The sequence below is a fragment of the Pongo pygmaeus genome, chromosome 2 (genome assembly GCF_028885625.2).
Source record: "Pongo pygmaeus isolate AG05252 chromosome 2, NHGRI_mPonPyg2-v2.0_pri, whole genome shotgun sequence".
In the NCBI taxonomy this organism is placed as follows: Eukaryota; Metazoa; Chordata; class Mammalia; order Primates; family Hominidae; genus Pongo; species Pongo pygmaeus.
In genome coordinates this window covers 187,963,943-187,980,329 of record NC_085930.1, presented here as the reverse complement: position 1 = coordinate 187,980,329, position 16,387 = coordinate 187,963,943, and the positions used below count along the sequence as shown (strand labels likewise).

The following is a 16,387-nucleotide window of genomic DNA, read 5'->3' as shown; positions in this document are numbered from 1 at the left end:
AGATGACCCTCTTCTGTGAGGTCTTCTCTGACCCATATGAATGGCTTCTTCATCTCTGCTCCCAGTTCTCGGTACTTACTTCTGCTAAGGCAAGGCAAAATCTATCCTGTTTGCGTGCAAATCTGCCTCCCATGCTAGGTTATAAGCATCTGTAGGGCAGGACTGTGTCTCATGCACCCTTACAGCACAATCCAGGACACATAGTAACACACTGGCTGTATTTGCTGCCTTGACCATCTAAGTATGTATTGGGAAATGTGGCCATTAGTATGACTTTGGCCTCATTCAGTGTGACTCATCTGCTGGGTGCAGTTGATATTTCCTTTCTGACCCTTCCCTTAGCTTGCACTGTCTTTCATTCTTCTTACTCTCTACTTCTTCTCTTTCCTTCTCTCGATTGTCCAGCTCCATCTATCCCTTTCATTGGCTTGGACAGAAAATTTCTGTTGCTTGGTGAAGTATCATTCACTAAGATTTCCTTTAGATAGGGCAGCATGGCCTGATGAAAAGATAAGTGAGAGCAGCAGATGGGGCCATTTGTTTGTTTGCCTCCTGGCATCACCATATGCCAACTCTGTGACTTTGGACAAGTCAGTTTAACATCTCTGAGTTTTTGTTTCCTCAACTGTAAAAATGGGAATAATAGTATTTGCCTTTCTGGGTTGCTTGGGAGACTAAGTAAAACAATACATGTAAAAGTGTTTAAAGTAGACCATGAAACCTAATAACATAATAATTGGTTAGTGGCACACACTAAGCAATAGTTTACTTCTTTTTCACCCCATTATTAAACTTAAAAACAAATGGATTGAATTTTCTCTTTTTGTAAAAAAATTCGATTAAGTCACTTTGTCCTGTACATTTAGACTATTGATCTTTTTTTCTTATTGGGTCAGTGGCACTCAATAGAGGAAAAGTGGTTTTCTGAGATATAGGATGATAAAATCTGAAGTACTTTCTCATTAGCATTAAGTTCTGATACCCATTCTGAGATATAAAAACATAAAGATAGTGCCTCTGAATGCTGGCCACACATTAGAATTATCTGGAAGAACTTTAAAAAATACTGGTGCCTGGATCTCACTCCAGGCCAATGAGAACCTCTGGGGGTGGGTCTCTGGCATTAATGTATTTTTGGAAGCTGTCCAGGTAATTATGATGGGCAGCTGAGAAACACGACTATAACCTCTCAGGTTCTGATTTCATTTAAGTTTAATTGTTTATGGATACTCTTTCTGTTTCTAGAAGCTTCTACTGGGTGCCACTTCTCAGTGGCTTCTCACTTCCTACCAGTGCTGAGGCCTCAAGGTGACAGCTACAAGGACAGGTGAGACACGGGGCAGGGAAAGAACAAAGTGGTTGCAGTTTTCTAGTGTCAGTGGCCCTGAGCTATGCATTTGGGATATTCTTAATGAACTCTTCTTTATTAAATGAGCAAGCAGGAGCCCATGGAACTATTTAACACATACTTACATGCCTAATCTTGCATAAAACTGTAACACTAATGACATCACTCTGGCAACTCAAAAGGTCACTCTAAGCACAGAAATTTAGAGTTGCTTCTAATGTATGAGACTTTATCTTTGTAGGTGGCAAATTATATATTCTCCTTAGGAATTGAGTTGTTTTGGCTTCAGGGCCTTTGGGGAAGAAGCCAAATATATGGTGATAATTTTAGACTTAGAGATTTAATTAAGAAAATATTGGTGCATCTTATTACAAGCAGTTTTAAATGTCATTGGGATATTTTCCCTCCAAATCAACTACATACTTTACTTCGTTTTAGTTCATTCATTTGCCAAACATTTATTAAGTGCCTCTTACATTCCAGGCGCTGTCCTAGGTACTGTGGGGACCAAAACATTCAGACCTGCTTCCGTGGAAGAGTCAGAATAACAAATCAACATTTGTACTACACCAGACCAGCTCTCTTCTAAGGTTGCTATGACTTCCCAGCAGGTATATATAATAGTTGTCTCTCCACATTTACTTAAGCTCTCAGCTTGCTGAATTTGATATCGTTGCTCATTTCCTTCTGCTATAAAGAGAAATGTTGTAAATGCTTTGCAACCTTGACTTAGAGGACAATGACCTCTTAGCTTTCCTTCCTCTTATCTAGCTGCTCCTTCCATTTCTTTTGTGGATTCTTATTTCTCTACCTACCCCTTAAATGTCAGTATAATTTTGGGAACTAGCAAGTACTACTAAATAGTCTCTTGATAATGCCTCATAACAAGGATGAAAAATACTTTTCTCTCCCAATTTGGTGCCTAGAAGATTGAGTGAATAGCCCTGCTTACTGCCCGGTTGTAGAGGAAAAGAAGAGTGTGTTGCAGAACACTGTTGTCTTTTGAGAAGAATGAAATAAGGGAGAATATATTCTTTGGATTTTTATTGCAGACTTCTTTTCTCTCTTTCTTTTTAATTTTTATGGGTACATAGTATTGCATATACTATGGGGTACATGAGTTATTTTGATACAGGCATACAATGGGTAACAATCATATCAGAGTAAATGGGGTATCCATCACCTCGAGCATTTATCATTTCATCGTGTTACAAACCATCCAATTATTACTCTTTTAGTTATTTTAAAATGTGCAATAAATTATTGTAGACTGCAGTCACCCTGTCGTGCTATTAAATACTAGATCTTATTCATTCTATCAACTATATTTCGTACCCATTAACCATCCTCATTTTCTCCCTCCATTCCCGACTTTCCTTCCCAGCCCCTGGTAACCATCCTTCTACTCTCTATCTCTGTGAGTTCAATTGTTCTAAATTTTAGCTTCCACAAATGAGTGAGACTATGCAAACTTTGTCTTTCTGTGCTTGGCTTATTTCACTTAATATAATGACCTCCAGTTCTATCTGTGTTGGAATAAATGACAGGACCTATTTTTTTATGGCTGAATAGTACTTCATTGTGTATATGTACCACATTTTCTTTATCTATTCATCTGTTGATGGACACTTAGGTTGCTTCCAAATCTTGGCTATTGTGAATAGTGCTACAACAAACATGGTAGTACAGGTATCTGAATTGCGTTCAGATATACTGAATTTGATTCACTGATATACTGAATTGATATATTGAATTGCATTCTTTTGGGTTTGATATACTGAATTGCATTCTTTTGGGTTTATCTAGCAGCAGGATTGCTGGATTATATGGTAGTTCTATTTTTATTTTTTTGAGGAACCTCCAAACTGTTTTCCATAATGGTTATACTAATTTACATTCCACCAACAGTGTACAAGAGTTCCCTTTTCTCTACATCCTCACTAGAATTTGTTATTCCCTGTCTTTTGGATAAAAGCAATTTTAACTTGGGGTGAGACGATATCTCATTGTAGTTTTAATTTGCATTTCTTTGATGACCAATGATGTTGAGCGCCTTTTCATATACTTGTTTGCGATTTGTATGTCTTCTATTGAGAATTGTCTATTCAGAACTTTTGCCCATTCTTTGATCAGATTATTAGATTTTTTTCCTATAGATTTGTTTGAGCTCCTTACATATTCTGGTTATTAATCCCTTGTCAGATGGATAGATTGCAGATATTTTCTCCCATTTGTGGGTTGTCTCTTCACTTTGTTGATTCCTTTCTTTGCTATGCAGAAGCTTTTTAACTTGATGTGATCCCGTTGGTTGATTTTTGCTCTGTTTTCCTGTGTTTTTGGGGTACCGCTCAAGAAATCTTTGCCCAGATCAATATCCTGGAGAGCTTCCTTAATGTTTTCCTACAGTGGTTTCATGGTTTGAGATCTTAGATTTAAGTTTTTAATCCATTTTGATTTGTTTTTTGCACATGGCAAGAGATAGAGTCTGGTTTCATTCTTCAGCATATAGATATTTAGTTTTCCCAGCACCATTTATTGAAAAGACTATCTTTTTCCCCAATGTCTGTTCTTGCTACCTTTGTTGAAAATGAGTTTAATGTAGATGTGTAGATTTGTTTCTGGGTTCTCTATTTTGTTTCTTTGGTCTATTTGTCTCTTTTTCTTCCAGTGCCATGCTGTTTTGGTTACTATAGCTGTGTAGCATAATTTGATGTCAGATAATATGATTCCTCCAGTTGTGCTCTTTTTGCTCAGTATGGCTTTGGCTACTCTAGGTCTTTTGTGGTTCCATATAAATTGTGGGATCATTTTTCTATTTCTGTGGAGAATGTCATTGGTATTTTGATAGGGATTGCATTGAATCTGTAGATTGCTTTGGGTAGTATGGACATTTTAACAATATTGATTCTCCCAATCCATGACTATGGAATATCTTTTCATTTTTTGTGAACTCTTCAATTTTTTGCATCATTGTTTTATAGTTTTCATTGTAGAGTTCTTTTGCCTCTTTGGTTAAGTTTATTCCCAGATTTTTTTTTATTTGTAGTTATTGTAAGTGGAATTACTTTCTTAATTTCTTTTTCAGATTGTTTGCTGTTGGCATATGGAAATGCTACTATTTTTGTGTGTTGATTTTTGGATCCTGCAACTTTACTGAATTTGTTTATCAGTTCTAATAGGTTTTTGGAGAAGTCTTTAGGTTTTTCCAAGTATAAGATTATATAGTCTTCAAACAAGGATAATTTGACTTCTTCCTTTCCAATTTGGATGCCTTTTATTTCTCTCCCTTGTCTGATTACTCTAGCTAGGGCTTCCAGTACTATGTTGAATAACAGTGGTGAAAGTAGGCATCCTTGGTGTATTCCAGATCTTAGAGAAAAGGCTTTCATTTTTTCCTCGTTCAGTATGATATCAGCTATGGTTATGTTGTATATGGCCTTTCTTATGTTGAGATATGTTCCTTCTATGCCTAGTTTGTTGAGAGTTTTTTTTTATCATCAAGGGATATTGTATTTATTAAGTGCTTTATTTTTGAGTCAGTGACCAACATCACATTGTTTATTTTTATTTCTTTTTTTTTCTTAATTTTTAAGTTCTGGGGTACATGTGCAGGATGTGCAGGTTTGTTACATAAGTAAACATGTGCCATGGTGGTTTGCTGCACCTATCAACCCACAACCTAGTAATTAAGCCCAGCATGCATTATCTATTTTTCCTAATGCTCTTCCTCCCCCCACCTCACTCCCTGACAGGCCCTGGTGTGTGTAGTTCCCCTCCCTGTGTCTATGTGTTCCAATTGTTCAGCTCTCACTTATAAGTGAGAAAATGCAGTGTTTGGTTTTCTGTTCCTGCATTAGTTTGCTCAGGATAATGGCATCCAGCTCCATCCATGTCCCTGCAAGGAGCATGATCTTGTTACTTTTTATAGCTGCATAGTATTCCATGGTGTATATCTACCACATTTTCTTTATCCAGTCTATTATTGATGGGCATTTGGGTTGATTCCATGTCTTTACTATTGTGAATAGTGCTGCAATGAGCCTACCAACCAAAACAAACAAACAAACAAAGAAACAAACACAAAAACAAACCAAGGACCAGATGGATTTACAGATGAATTCTCTTAATAACTCTTATTAACTCTTAATAAACTAGGTATTGAAGGAACATACCTCAAAATAATAAAAGCCGTTTATGATAAACCCACAGCCAACATCATACTAAATGGGCAAAAGCTGGAAGCATTCCCCTTGAAAACCAGCACAAGACAAGGATGCCCTCTCTCACCACTCCTATTCAACATAGTATGGAAGTTCTGGCCAGGGCAATCAGGCAAGAGAAAGAAATAAACCATATTCAAATAGAAAGAGAGGAAGTCAAATTGTCTTTGTTTGCACATGACATGATCCTATATCTAGAAAACCCCATCGTCTCAGCCAAAAGCTTCTTAAGCTGATAAGCAACTTCAGCAAGATCTCAAGATACAAAATAAATGTGCAAAAGTCACAAGCATTCCTGTACACCAACAACAGGCAAGCAGAGAGCCAAATCATAAATGAACTCCCATTCACACTTGCTACAAAGCAAATAAAATACCTAGGAATACAGCTAAGAAGGGAAGTGAAGGACCTCTTCGAGGAGAACTACAAACCACTGCCCAAGGAAATCACAGAGGACACAAACAAATGGAAAAATATTCCATGCTCATGGATAGGAAGAATCAATATCGTGAAAGTGGCCATACTGCCCAAAGTAATTTATAGATTCAATGCTATTCCCATTAAACTACCATTGACATTCTTCACAGAATTAAATGCTTTTTCAACATCAATTGAAATGATCATATGGTTTTTGTCCTTCATTCTGTTTATATGATGTATCACATTGATTTGCGTATGTTGAACCATCCATGCATCTCTGGGATAAATCTCACTTGGTCATGATGAATTATCTTTTTAATGTGTTGTTGAGTTTGATTTGCTATTTTGTTGAGGATTTTTGCATCAATATTCATCAGGGATATTGGCCTGTAGTTTTCTTTTTTTGATGTCTTTGGTTTTTGTATCTGGGTAATAATGGTCTTATAGAATGAGTTTGGAAGTGTTCCCTACTGCTCTATTTTTTTGAATAGTTTGAGTAGGATTGGTATTAGTTATTCTTTAAATGTTTGGTAGAATTCAGCAGTGAAGCCATTAGGTCCTGGGCTTTTCTTTGCAGGAAACTTTTTATTATGGCTTTGATCTCATTACTTATTATTGGTCTATTCAGGTTTTGAGTTCCTTCCTGGTTCAATTTTAGTGGATTGTGTGCATCTAGGAATTTATCTATTTCTTCTAAGTTTTCCAATTTATTGCCATATAGTTACTTGTAGTAGTCTCTAATGATCCTTTGAATTTCTGCAGTATCAGGTGTAATGCCTCCTTTTTCTTCTCTGATTTTATTTATCTGAGTCTTCTCTTGTTTTCTTAGTCTGGCTAATGGTTTTTCAACTTTATCTTTTCAAAAAACCAACTTTTTGTTTCATTGATCTTTTGTGTTGTTTTCCTTCATTTCAATTTCTTTATTTCTGCTCTCATCTTTGTTATGTCTTTTCTTTTATTAAGCATGGGTTTGGTTTGCTCCTGCTTTTTTAGTTCTTTGAGGTGCATCATTAGGTTGTTTATTTGAAGTTTTTCTACTTTTTTGATGTAGGTGTTTACTGCTATAAACTTTCCTCTTACTACTGCTTTCACTGTATCCCATAGGTTTTGGTATGTTGTATTTCCATTTTTATTTCAATAAAATTTTTAATTTTCTTCTTAATTTATTCATTGACCCACTGGTCATTCAGGAGCATGTTGTTTAATTTCCATACATTTGTATAGTTTCCAAAATTCCTCTTGTTATTGATTTTTAGTTTTAGTCCATTGTAGTCAGAAAAGATATTTGATATTATTTCAATTTTTTTGAATATTTAAAGACTGATTTGTGGCATAACATATGGTTTATCCTTGAGAATGATCCATGTGCCGAGGAGAAGAATGTGTATTCTGCTGCCATTGGATGAAATGTTCTGTAAATATCTATGAGGTCAATTTATGTGATAGTGCAGATTAAATCCAATGTTTCTTTGCTGATTTCTGTCTGGATGATCTGTCCAGTGCTGAAAGTGGGGTGTTGAAGCTATTATTGTCTTTGGATTTATCTCTTGCTTTAGCTCTAATATTTGCTTTTTATACCTAGGGGCTCCAGTGTTGGGTGCACATATTTATAATTATTATATCCTCCTGATGAATTAACCCCTTTATCATTACATAATGATCTTTGTCTCTTTTTATACATTTTCTTCTTTTTCCAAGTTTCGGTAAGCTGGTTTATTTTTCATGTTCATTTACATTATAATATAAGACAGTATCTTCCTTGCTTGACTTCACAAGCATAAAGGTGGTAATACTGGCGGCAGGAACACCCTTGGTGACATTTCCAGAGCTCTGTCCAGCTGTTTATCATCAGCAAACTGTGTTTCATACACCCAGGACAGTGATACACATAACTCAAGTACAAATATTAAATTTAATCTCAACTTTATTTCAGTCTGAGATTAGTGCATTAAAAGAATCTGTAATAAAGTTTAGTATAGAGTCTTGTCACACACATAATCTATTTTTATTTAGTGTATTATATTTTATATTGTTTAATCCACACAGAGTTTTTATGTGTATGAGTTTTCTATTGCAACTTACAACAAATCACTGCAATCTTAGGCTACAATTCTGGAAGTCAGAAGCCCAAAATCTGCCTCCCTAACTGGGCTAATGTCAAGGTGCTGGCAGGAGTGGGAGTGAGGTTCCTGTTCCCAGCCCCTGGAGGCCACCACATTCCTTGGCCCCCTACTCCAAGGCCAGCAAGTCCAGATACCAGAAGAAGCCTGAGGAGGGCCCTCAGGCTCTAATGTCTTCTGCTTCTTTAGGTATCTCTGTGGCTCAGCCAGGAAAAGCTCTTAAACTGCAAGGACCCATGTGGTTACTCTGGGCCAGCCCAGATAATCCTGGATAATCTCCCATATGAGGTCATATACCCATAGCTTCTGGGGTCATGACGTAAGCACTTGGGGACCATTTTCTTGCTTACCTCACCATGTTTCCAGGGTCTTTGACATTCTCAATAATAAAAAGTTTAAAAGTGATAATTACAAAAATATAAAAACTCAAAGGATGCCCCCTACCCCAGCTACATCACCTGTCAGCCCACAGCCAGTGCCATTCCACTCATACCTGTCTGCTTTCCAGGTATTGGTTAGCAAATCCCAGACATTGTGTAGACTTTTTCAGTACATTTCTCTGGAAGGGCCCTTAAAAACAAAACAAACAAAACAAACCATAATGCCATTATCTTACCTAAAAATTTAATGGGATTTTTTTAACATCAAATATGTAATCAGTTCAGGTTTCCCTGATTGTCACAGAAATCTTTAATTCAGGGTCCCCTCTAGCCCCCACAGTGACTTGTCATTTTGCACTGTTTTTTACACTGTAGGCACTGTGGATTCCAGCATCTCCCACAAAGGCCAGGCACGACTTGCCATAAAGGAGTATGATGGATGCAAGCAGATGTGGCCTCATTTGTCCCCCTGGCCTTGTCCTTACCACACTCCAACTATACTGCCTATCGCCAGGGGGCTCTTCACATAGCTGTGCTGATTACTTAAGACCCTCCCCATCTGTGAGTTCCAGCCCTCTTTTCCAGCAAGACAGAGGGTTTTGGGTACATCATGTTATTCCTTGCTTCAGACCTGGAAACAGCCACTTCTCCATGAAGGCTGAGTCCTCTTAGTGCTCACTGCTTCTGGGCTGGTTATAATGGTCATTTTTTGAATCTTGATTCTATCATCCCATGCACTGGCTATACCTGTGGAATGGTATTACCTCATTCCAGACTTGGATGGATCTGCCTTGCAGGTCTAACAGTCCCACAGTGACAACGACAGGGACCAGCAGCAACTCCTGCAGGCCTCCTTCCACTTGGTGTAATCCTTCACCTGATAAAACACAACCAGACCTACATGTCTCATGGATACAAGCCTTTTTTTTAGATGGTGCTTGTTGTGAATACTGTGAGAGGCTGTTCAGGTACTGATCCAAGGCGAGAAAGCTGGCGGCAGATAGAGGGGACAGCTGGTCTTTGAGCTTAGGGAGGCAAAAACTTACTTCCTCATGGCCAGCACCACGACACTAGCTAGGATAGGGGAACACGAAGCTACAGAATGACCCAGACATCAGGACAGAGCAGACATGTGAAGGGCCAAGGGAAGATGCCAACCTTGTCATTCCTGTTGGTGGTGTTCTGCAAGGGCGTATTATCGTCCAGGCCCTTGGTGTTCACCTCTGTACCTGGGGCAAGTGGCTGCTTTGCAACCTTGTAATATCCCTGGTTACATGATTCATGTGGCACTGTCCAGCCTGTGAAGACCTTGGTGTTGATGTCCATCCACTCACTAATGAGCCCTTTGAAGTCCTGGATATCCCTTCAGATGGCAGCTCAGTGCAGAAAGGTCTCTCCTTGTTTGTTTCTCTTGTTCCTTTTATCTTTGGTTTTTGAGGCAGAGTTAGCTATTCCCTTCCGACACACTGTAGACTGGGAGGGGTGATTTGGTATTTTGTCCTCTGGGCTGTCATCTGCATGGGAAGACATGCAGACCCCTTGGCTGTCATCTGCATGGGAAGAGTCACCTGCTGGTGTTCAGAGATGAGGTAGCTGGCTTGGATCCCTGATAGCCCCATGCCAAATAGCAGGCTGGACTTCTGGATGACAGGCTCCTTCTTAATCCTCTTCTGCTCAGAACCTGCTTCTCTTTCTTCTTGGCTGTAGGAACCTCCATCTCATGCCATGGTGCTTCAGGGAGTGTATCAACCTTGCAGTACCACAACAGAGACTGGGCTGGAAGCATCTGTGTCTGAGTCCTTCTGCTCTCCATTGCCCCTCAGGGTGAAGAGCAGCTTCCGCTTGGTGGCTTGCCCTCTCACTTCCTTCCCTCCATCGCTGTAGTCCAGCTTCGAGGTCTTGGTTGGAGAAACTTTATCTTATCATTTTTTTCCTAGCTTATTTCTCTGCCATGTCATCACTGAGAGAAAATTCTTGTCATGTTTTAGAACATCCACCCTTGGGCATCATTCTGCTTCCCTGACTTGATATTCATTTATAATGTAATTTCTTCATCATCAGCTGTCTGCAATTCCATAGCTGAAAGTGTTAATGAGGAATGTCTATTAAATCCGGTGGAGGTGTGTCCCAGAGTAGGGCCATATATATTTGATTCCATAGCTGAAAATTGGTATTGATGAAGGCTGACTACTAAATCTAATGCAGGTATATCTGAGAGCAGGGCTGTGTACATTTAGGCTCCAAGGATTGAGTGACTCCACGGTGGCTCAGCAGCAGAACATGGGCACTGTCGATATAGCTTGTGGCTGTGTTTACTGGGCTGTGTGGCCTGAGAGAAAGGGCAGCAGTGGCAGTGCAGGCTCCAAGCAGCAGCCAAGATGGTAGGGCTGGGTGGGAGCTGAGCCTGCCCTTGGGTGTGCCCAGTGCTCAGACAGGTGCTGTGGCACCCAACGTAGGCACTATTGAGAGGGCGTGAGGCTGCAGGCTTGGCAGTGGCGCTTCCCCAGCTGGAGCTCTTAGTCCATCACTAGTTTTTGTCTTGAAATCTCTTTCATACAATATAAGAATAGCTACTGTTGCTCTTTTTTGGTTTTCATTTGCAAGGAATATCTTTTTCCACTCCTTTATTTTTAGCCTATGTGTATATATAGGTGAAGTGTGTTCCTTGTAAGCAACAGACCATTTGGTCTTTTTTTTTAATCCATTCAGCCACTCTGTGTCTTTTGATTGAAGATGTCAGTTTATTTCCATCCAATGTTATTATTGATATGTAAAGATGTACTCCTGCGATTTTATTGCTTGCTTTCTGGTTGCTTTGCAGTCTTCTCTTTCTTCCTTCTTTTCTTCCCATGTTCCTTTTTGTGAAGGTATTTTTTTTTCTGGTGGTATGTTTTAGTTTCTCACTTTTAATTGTTTGTGTATCTGTGGTAGGTTTTTTTGATTTGAGGTTACCATGAGGCTTGCAAATAACATCTTATAACCCATTATTTTAAGCTGATGACAACTTAATACTGATTTTAAAAACAAACACAAACAACAGGCAGACAAATAAAGAGGAAAACTATTACAAATTTGGCATTTTAACTCAATTCATCCCACTTTTAAACTTTTAGTCATTTCTATTTATTCCTTATTATACTATGTCTTGAAAAGAAGTTGTAATTATTATTTTTGATAGGTTTATCTTTCAGTCTTTCTCCTCAAGATATGAGTACTTTAGATACCACAATTACAATGTTCTAATATTCTGAGTTTGTCTGTGTACTTGCTGTTTTCAGTGGATTTTGTACCTTCAGATGATTTTTTATTGCTTAATATCCTTTTCTTTCAGACTGAGGAACTCCTTTAGCATTACTTGTAAGACAGGTCTAGTATTGATGAAATCCTTCAGCTTTTCTTTGTCTGGGAAAATATTTCTTCTTCATGTTCGAAAGATATTTTTGCTGGATATACTATTTTAAGAGGAAAGTTTCTTTTTTTTTTCTTTCAGCACTTTAAATATGTCATGCCACCCTCTCCTGGCCTGAAAGGTTTCCACTGAGATGTCTGCTGCCAGACATACTGGAACTTTTTTGTATGTTATTTACTTTTTTTCTCTTGCTGCTTTTAATATACTTTCTTTATTCCTGACCTTTGGGAGTTTGATTGTTAAATGCTTTGAGGTAATCTTCTTTGAGTTAAATCTGTTTGGTGTTTTATAACCTTCCTGTACTTGAATACTGATATCTTTCTCTATGTTTGGGATTTTCTCTGTTATTATCCCTTTGAATATGCTTTCTACTCTATCTGTTTTTCTGCGTCCTCCTTAAGGCCAATAACTCTTAGATTTGCCCTTTTGGGGCTATTTTACAGAACCTGTCGGTGTGCTTCATTGTTTTTTATTCTTTTTTCTTTTGTCTCCTCTGACTGTGTTTTCAAATAGCCTGTTTTCAAGCTCACTAATTATTTATTCTGTTTCATTAGTTCAGCTGTTGGAAGACTCTGATACATTCTTCAGTATGTCAGTTAAATTTTTCAACTCCAGAATTTTTGCTTAAATTTTAAAAACTATTTCAATCTCTTTGTTAAATTTAACTGGTAGGATTTTGAATTCCTTCTCTGTGTTGTCTTGAATTCCATTGAGCTTCCTTAAAACAGCTATGCCGAATTTTCTGTCTGAAAGGTCACATATGTCTGTCATTCTGGGATTGGCCACTTGTGCCTTATTTAGTTCATATTTGGTGAGGTCATGTTTTCCTGGATGGTATCGGTGCTTGTGGGTGTTCAGCAATGTCTGGGCATTGAAGAGTTAGGTATTTATTACAGTCTTTGCAGTCTGGGGTAGTTTGTATCTGTCATTCTTGGGAAGGCTTTCCAGGTATTCAAGAGGAATGAAGTGTTGTGATCGAAATCTTTGGTCACTGCAGCTGTACCTGCCTTATGGGGTACCTCAAGCCCAGTAACACTGTGGCTCTTGCAGACTTGTAGAGATACTGCCTTGATTGTCTTGGTAAGATGCAGTAGAATTCCCTGGGTTACCAGGCAGAGACTCTTCTCCTCTTCCTTAACTTTTCCCTGGACAAATGAAGTGTCTCTCTTTGTGCCGAGTTGCCTGGAGCTGTTGGAGGGGTGACACAAGCACCTCTGTGGCCACCACCACTGGGACTGCACTGGACTGGATCCAAAGCCAGCACAGCACTATTTCTTACCCAAGGTGCACAGTGACCACTGCCTGGCTACTGCTGATATTCACTCAAGGACAAAAGTCCCTTCAGGCAGCAGATAGTGAACCCAGCTAGGCCTGAGTCTCTCTTTTTATGGCAGTGATCACCCCTCCAGCCCAGAGTGAGTCCAGAAATGCCATTCAGGAACCAAGATCTGGAATTGGGGATCCCAGAAGCCTGCTTGGTGCCCTACCCTACTGTGGCCAAGTTGGTACCCAAGCTGCTGCAAGACAAAGTGCCCTTTAGTCTTCCCTCTCCTTTCCTCAACAGAAGTCTCTCTATATAGGCACCACAGCTGGGAATGTGCTGGGTCACACTTAAAGCCAGCATGGCCCTGGGTCTCACTTAAGCCCTGTGATAAGTACTGCCTGGCAACCACTGATGTTTATTCAAGGCCCAAGGACTCTTTAGTCAGCAGGTGATAAATCCTACCTGGACTAGATTCTTCCCTTCAAGGCAGTAGGTTCTCTTCTGGCCCACAGTGTATCTAGAAATGTCATCCATAAGCAAGGGCCTGGAATAGAGTCCTTAGGACTCTGCCTGGTGCCATATTCCACTGTGGTTGAGCTGGTATCCAAGTTCCAAGACAAAGTTCACTTTACTTTCCCCTTGCCTCTCCTCAAGCAGAGGAATGGAGTCTCTCCTGGAGCTGCAAGCTGTACTGCCTGGGTTTGGGGGAGGGGTGATACAAGTACTCCCTTAGTTGCCCCGGGATGGTGTCTCACTGGGTTGTGTGCCCACCAAGTCCACAGGCTATGAGCCCAGCACAGCATCAGGACTTGCCCAGGAATTGCAGTCCTTGTGGCCTAGGCTGTCTTTCAAGTTTATTTAGGACCTTAGAGGACTTTTTCCCACAGTGATGGGGCTAGCTGGAACTCGGGTTCTGACCACTGAGAAGGGTGATTCTTCTCTAGCTAGGGCTTGTCTAAATATTCTGTCTGATGGTGCCAGCTGAGTTCTGCCCCCTTGTTGTTTTCCATTGTGACTGGGCAGCTGTGAATTTCAATGCAAAGTCCCACAATCACTGTGCTCTTCTCCAAGCACACAGATTCTCTTTCTGTGCCATGCAGCTTCTGCCGGGGCATGGAGGTGGCAGTGTGGGCAATTCAAGACTGTTTTTCCTTCCCTTTTCAATGCATCTTTCCTTGTTATGATTTTAAAACCGGGTACTGTGGCTGCTCACCTGATTTTTGCTTCTTATGAAGGTGTTTTCTTGCATGGATAGTCTTTCCATGTGGTGTTCCTATGGCTTGGAAGTGGTGGTGATTGCTGGAGGGTTCTATTAGGTTGTCTTGCAGCCTGCCTTTCAGTTGCTGGGGCAACCATGTATGGACTCCTCTGACTGGCAGTGGTGTGGTGGTCACTTGTGACCTCTGTCATGTGTTAGGGAAAACAACTGTTGCTCATGTAATCATGACACATTGACATCTGTTTCAGGAGGACAGCAGCTCAGGTTAAATAATGTACCTGTCCTTTAGCCTGCTGTTGACCTGGTTCATTAAACTCAGCAATGGGCTTTTATTCAGAGCTTTGGGTTTCTAATCTTCACTCTGTCACTGAGCAATGGTAAACTGCAGACAAAACACTCCCTATTCCCCCAGTTTCACCATCTGTGAAAATATGACTGTGGAGCTAATCTGTATTCTTTTAATCAATTCAGCATTCACTTCTTTATCCAACAAATACTTACTGAACTTTTAGCTAGGTGGCAGGTACCGAGTTGGGTGTTGGGAACATATTGATAAACATATCAGACAATGCCTCTGCTCTTATGGAACTTTGGTCTAGAGGAATAGACAAGCAGGTCAGGCAAATGTGCATGGGTGTCTTTAATATAAGATTGTTATGCACGTTCATAAATAATAAAATAAGTTTTGCATTGCATCACTTCTATGGTCATCACAGCTATCAGAAATGACCATCTCAGGTTTAGCTGAAAGAACTTTTAAATTAGACTCAGGTTGCAATCCCAGCTCCATTATTTAGTAATTATATGACACAAATACATTGTTAAATTTCCTGAGTTTCATTTTCCTCATCAAGAAAATTAGAGTAATAGCAGATATCATACAGGATTTCCATGTGACAATTATTTGAAATAATATATATGGTATTCTGTAGGTACTCAGTAAATGTTAGTTTCTTCCATTTGGGGGAAATAGCAGAATTTTTTTTTTCAAAATTTGGCCATATTGATACATAAAGCCCTTCTGTTTGATTTTTTTCCAAAGAACCCCAAAAGCCCTCTGAAGAAATGGAAAACACATTTTTACATGGTCTTAATTAGTTCAATATTTGATAATTTACCTTTAATGAGCTGTATAAGTGGATAATCACAACTGATGTTCAGTTTGATTCCTTCCATGCTACACATTTAAAACCAGCTTAATTGTTAAACATTCACTCTGTTGGGCATCACACATACACAGCTGGTGTAAGGAAACCTGCTCATAACTCACGTGTTCCTCCTGGATCAGTATAAATGACAGATTTATGTTGAAACCACCCTTTCCTTCATGGTGAATGTGGTTTAACTCTTGCTTCTATCTCAATTGAGAATCAAGGGATTTAAACTATAGTAAGAGCTCTTTATGGAGAAGAATTTGAGATGACAACAATAGACATGAAAATGTGAGATACTTCTATAGACCTATGTACATAATGCATTTGTATGCATCTGACAGTAACCTTTATGAGAACTCTTTACCCAGAGAGGAAACTGATTTTCAGAAAACTAAGTAAGTTTCTCAGGTCACATAACTGTTCATTGGTGAAGATAAAATTTCAATCCAAGCCTGTCCAACTTCAAAACCAATATTCTCTCATTGGTTTTGAATTTTTTCGCAATTTAATTTTTTTCAGAATTTAATTTTTGCTAGGCAAATTAAGTACCAAAACCCCATCGAAGAAATAATGGTTGTTAAGTGATGGCAACATTCAGCTTATTTCTTCCATTAATTCTTCATGACACAAAATTTAGAGAGAGAGGGAAAATGAGGGATGATAGAAGAGTGTGGCAGGGTGAGAAAAGGACAAGAGAGTAAAATATAATGGTAAGAATATGAACAGATGGACCCCAACCTAGGCTTTGCTCCTTATTATCTGAGTGGCCTTGGGCAATTTCTAATGCTTTTTTACATTTGTCTTTTCTTCTGTAAAATTAGCATGATAATAACAGTATATACCTCATAAAATT

The 16,387-nt window shown here is 39.2% G+C and overlaps 1 protein-coding gene and 1 pseudogene across 2 annotated transcripts in view; both read right to left on the bottom strand.

The window, feature by feature from the left end:
• KCNMB2 (potassium calcium-activated channel subfamily M regulatory beta subunit 2) overlaps nt 1-16,387 on the bottom strand; it is a 302,680-nt gene that overhangs the window by 40,699 nt on the left and 245,594 nt on the right. The window lies entirely within an intron of this gene.
• On the bottom strand, nt 9,584-10,495 carry LOC129032960 (ankyrin repeat domain-containing protein 11-like; annotated as a pseudogene).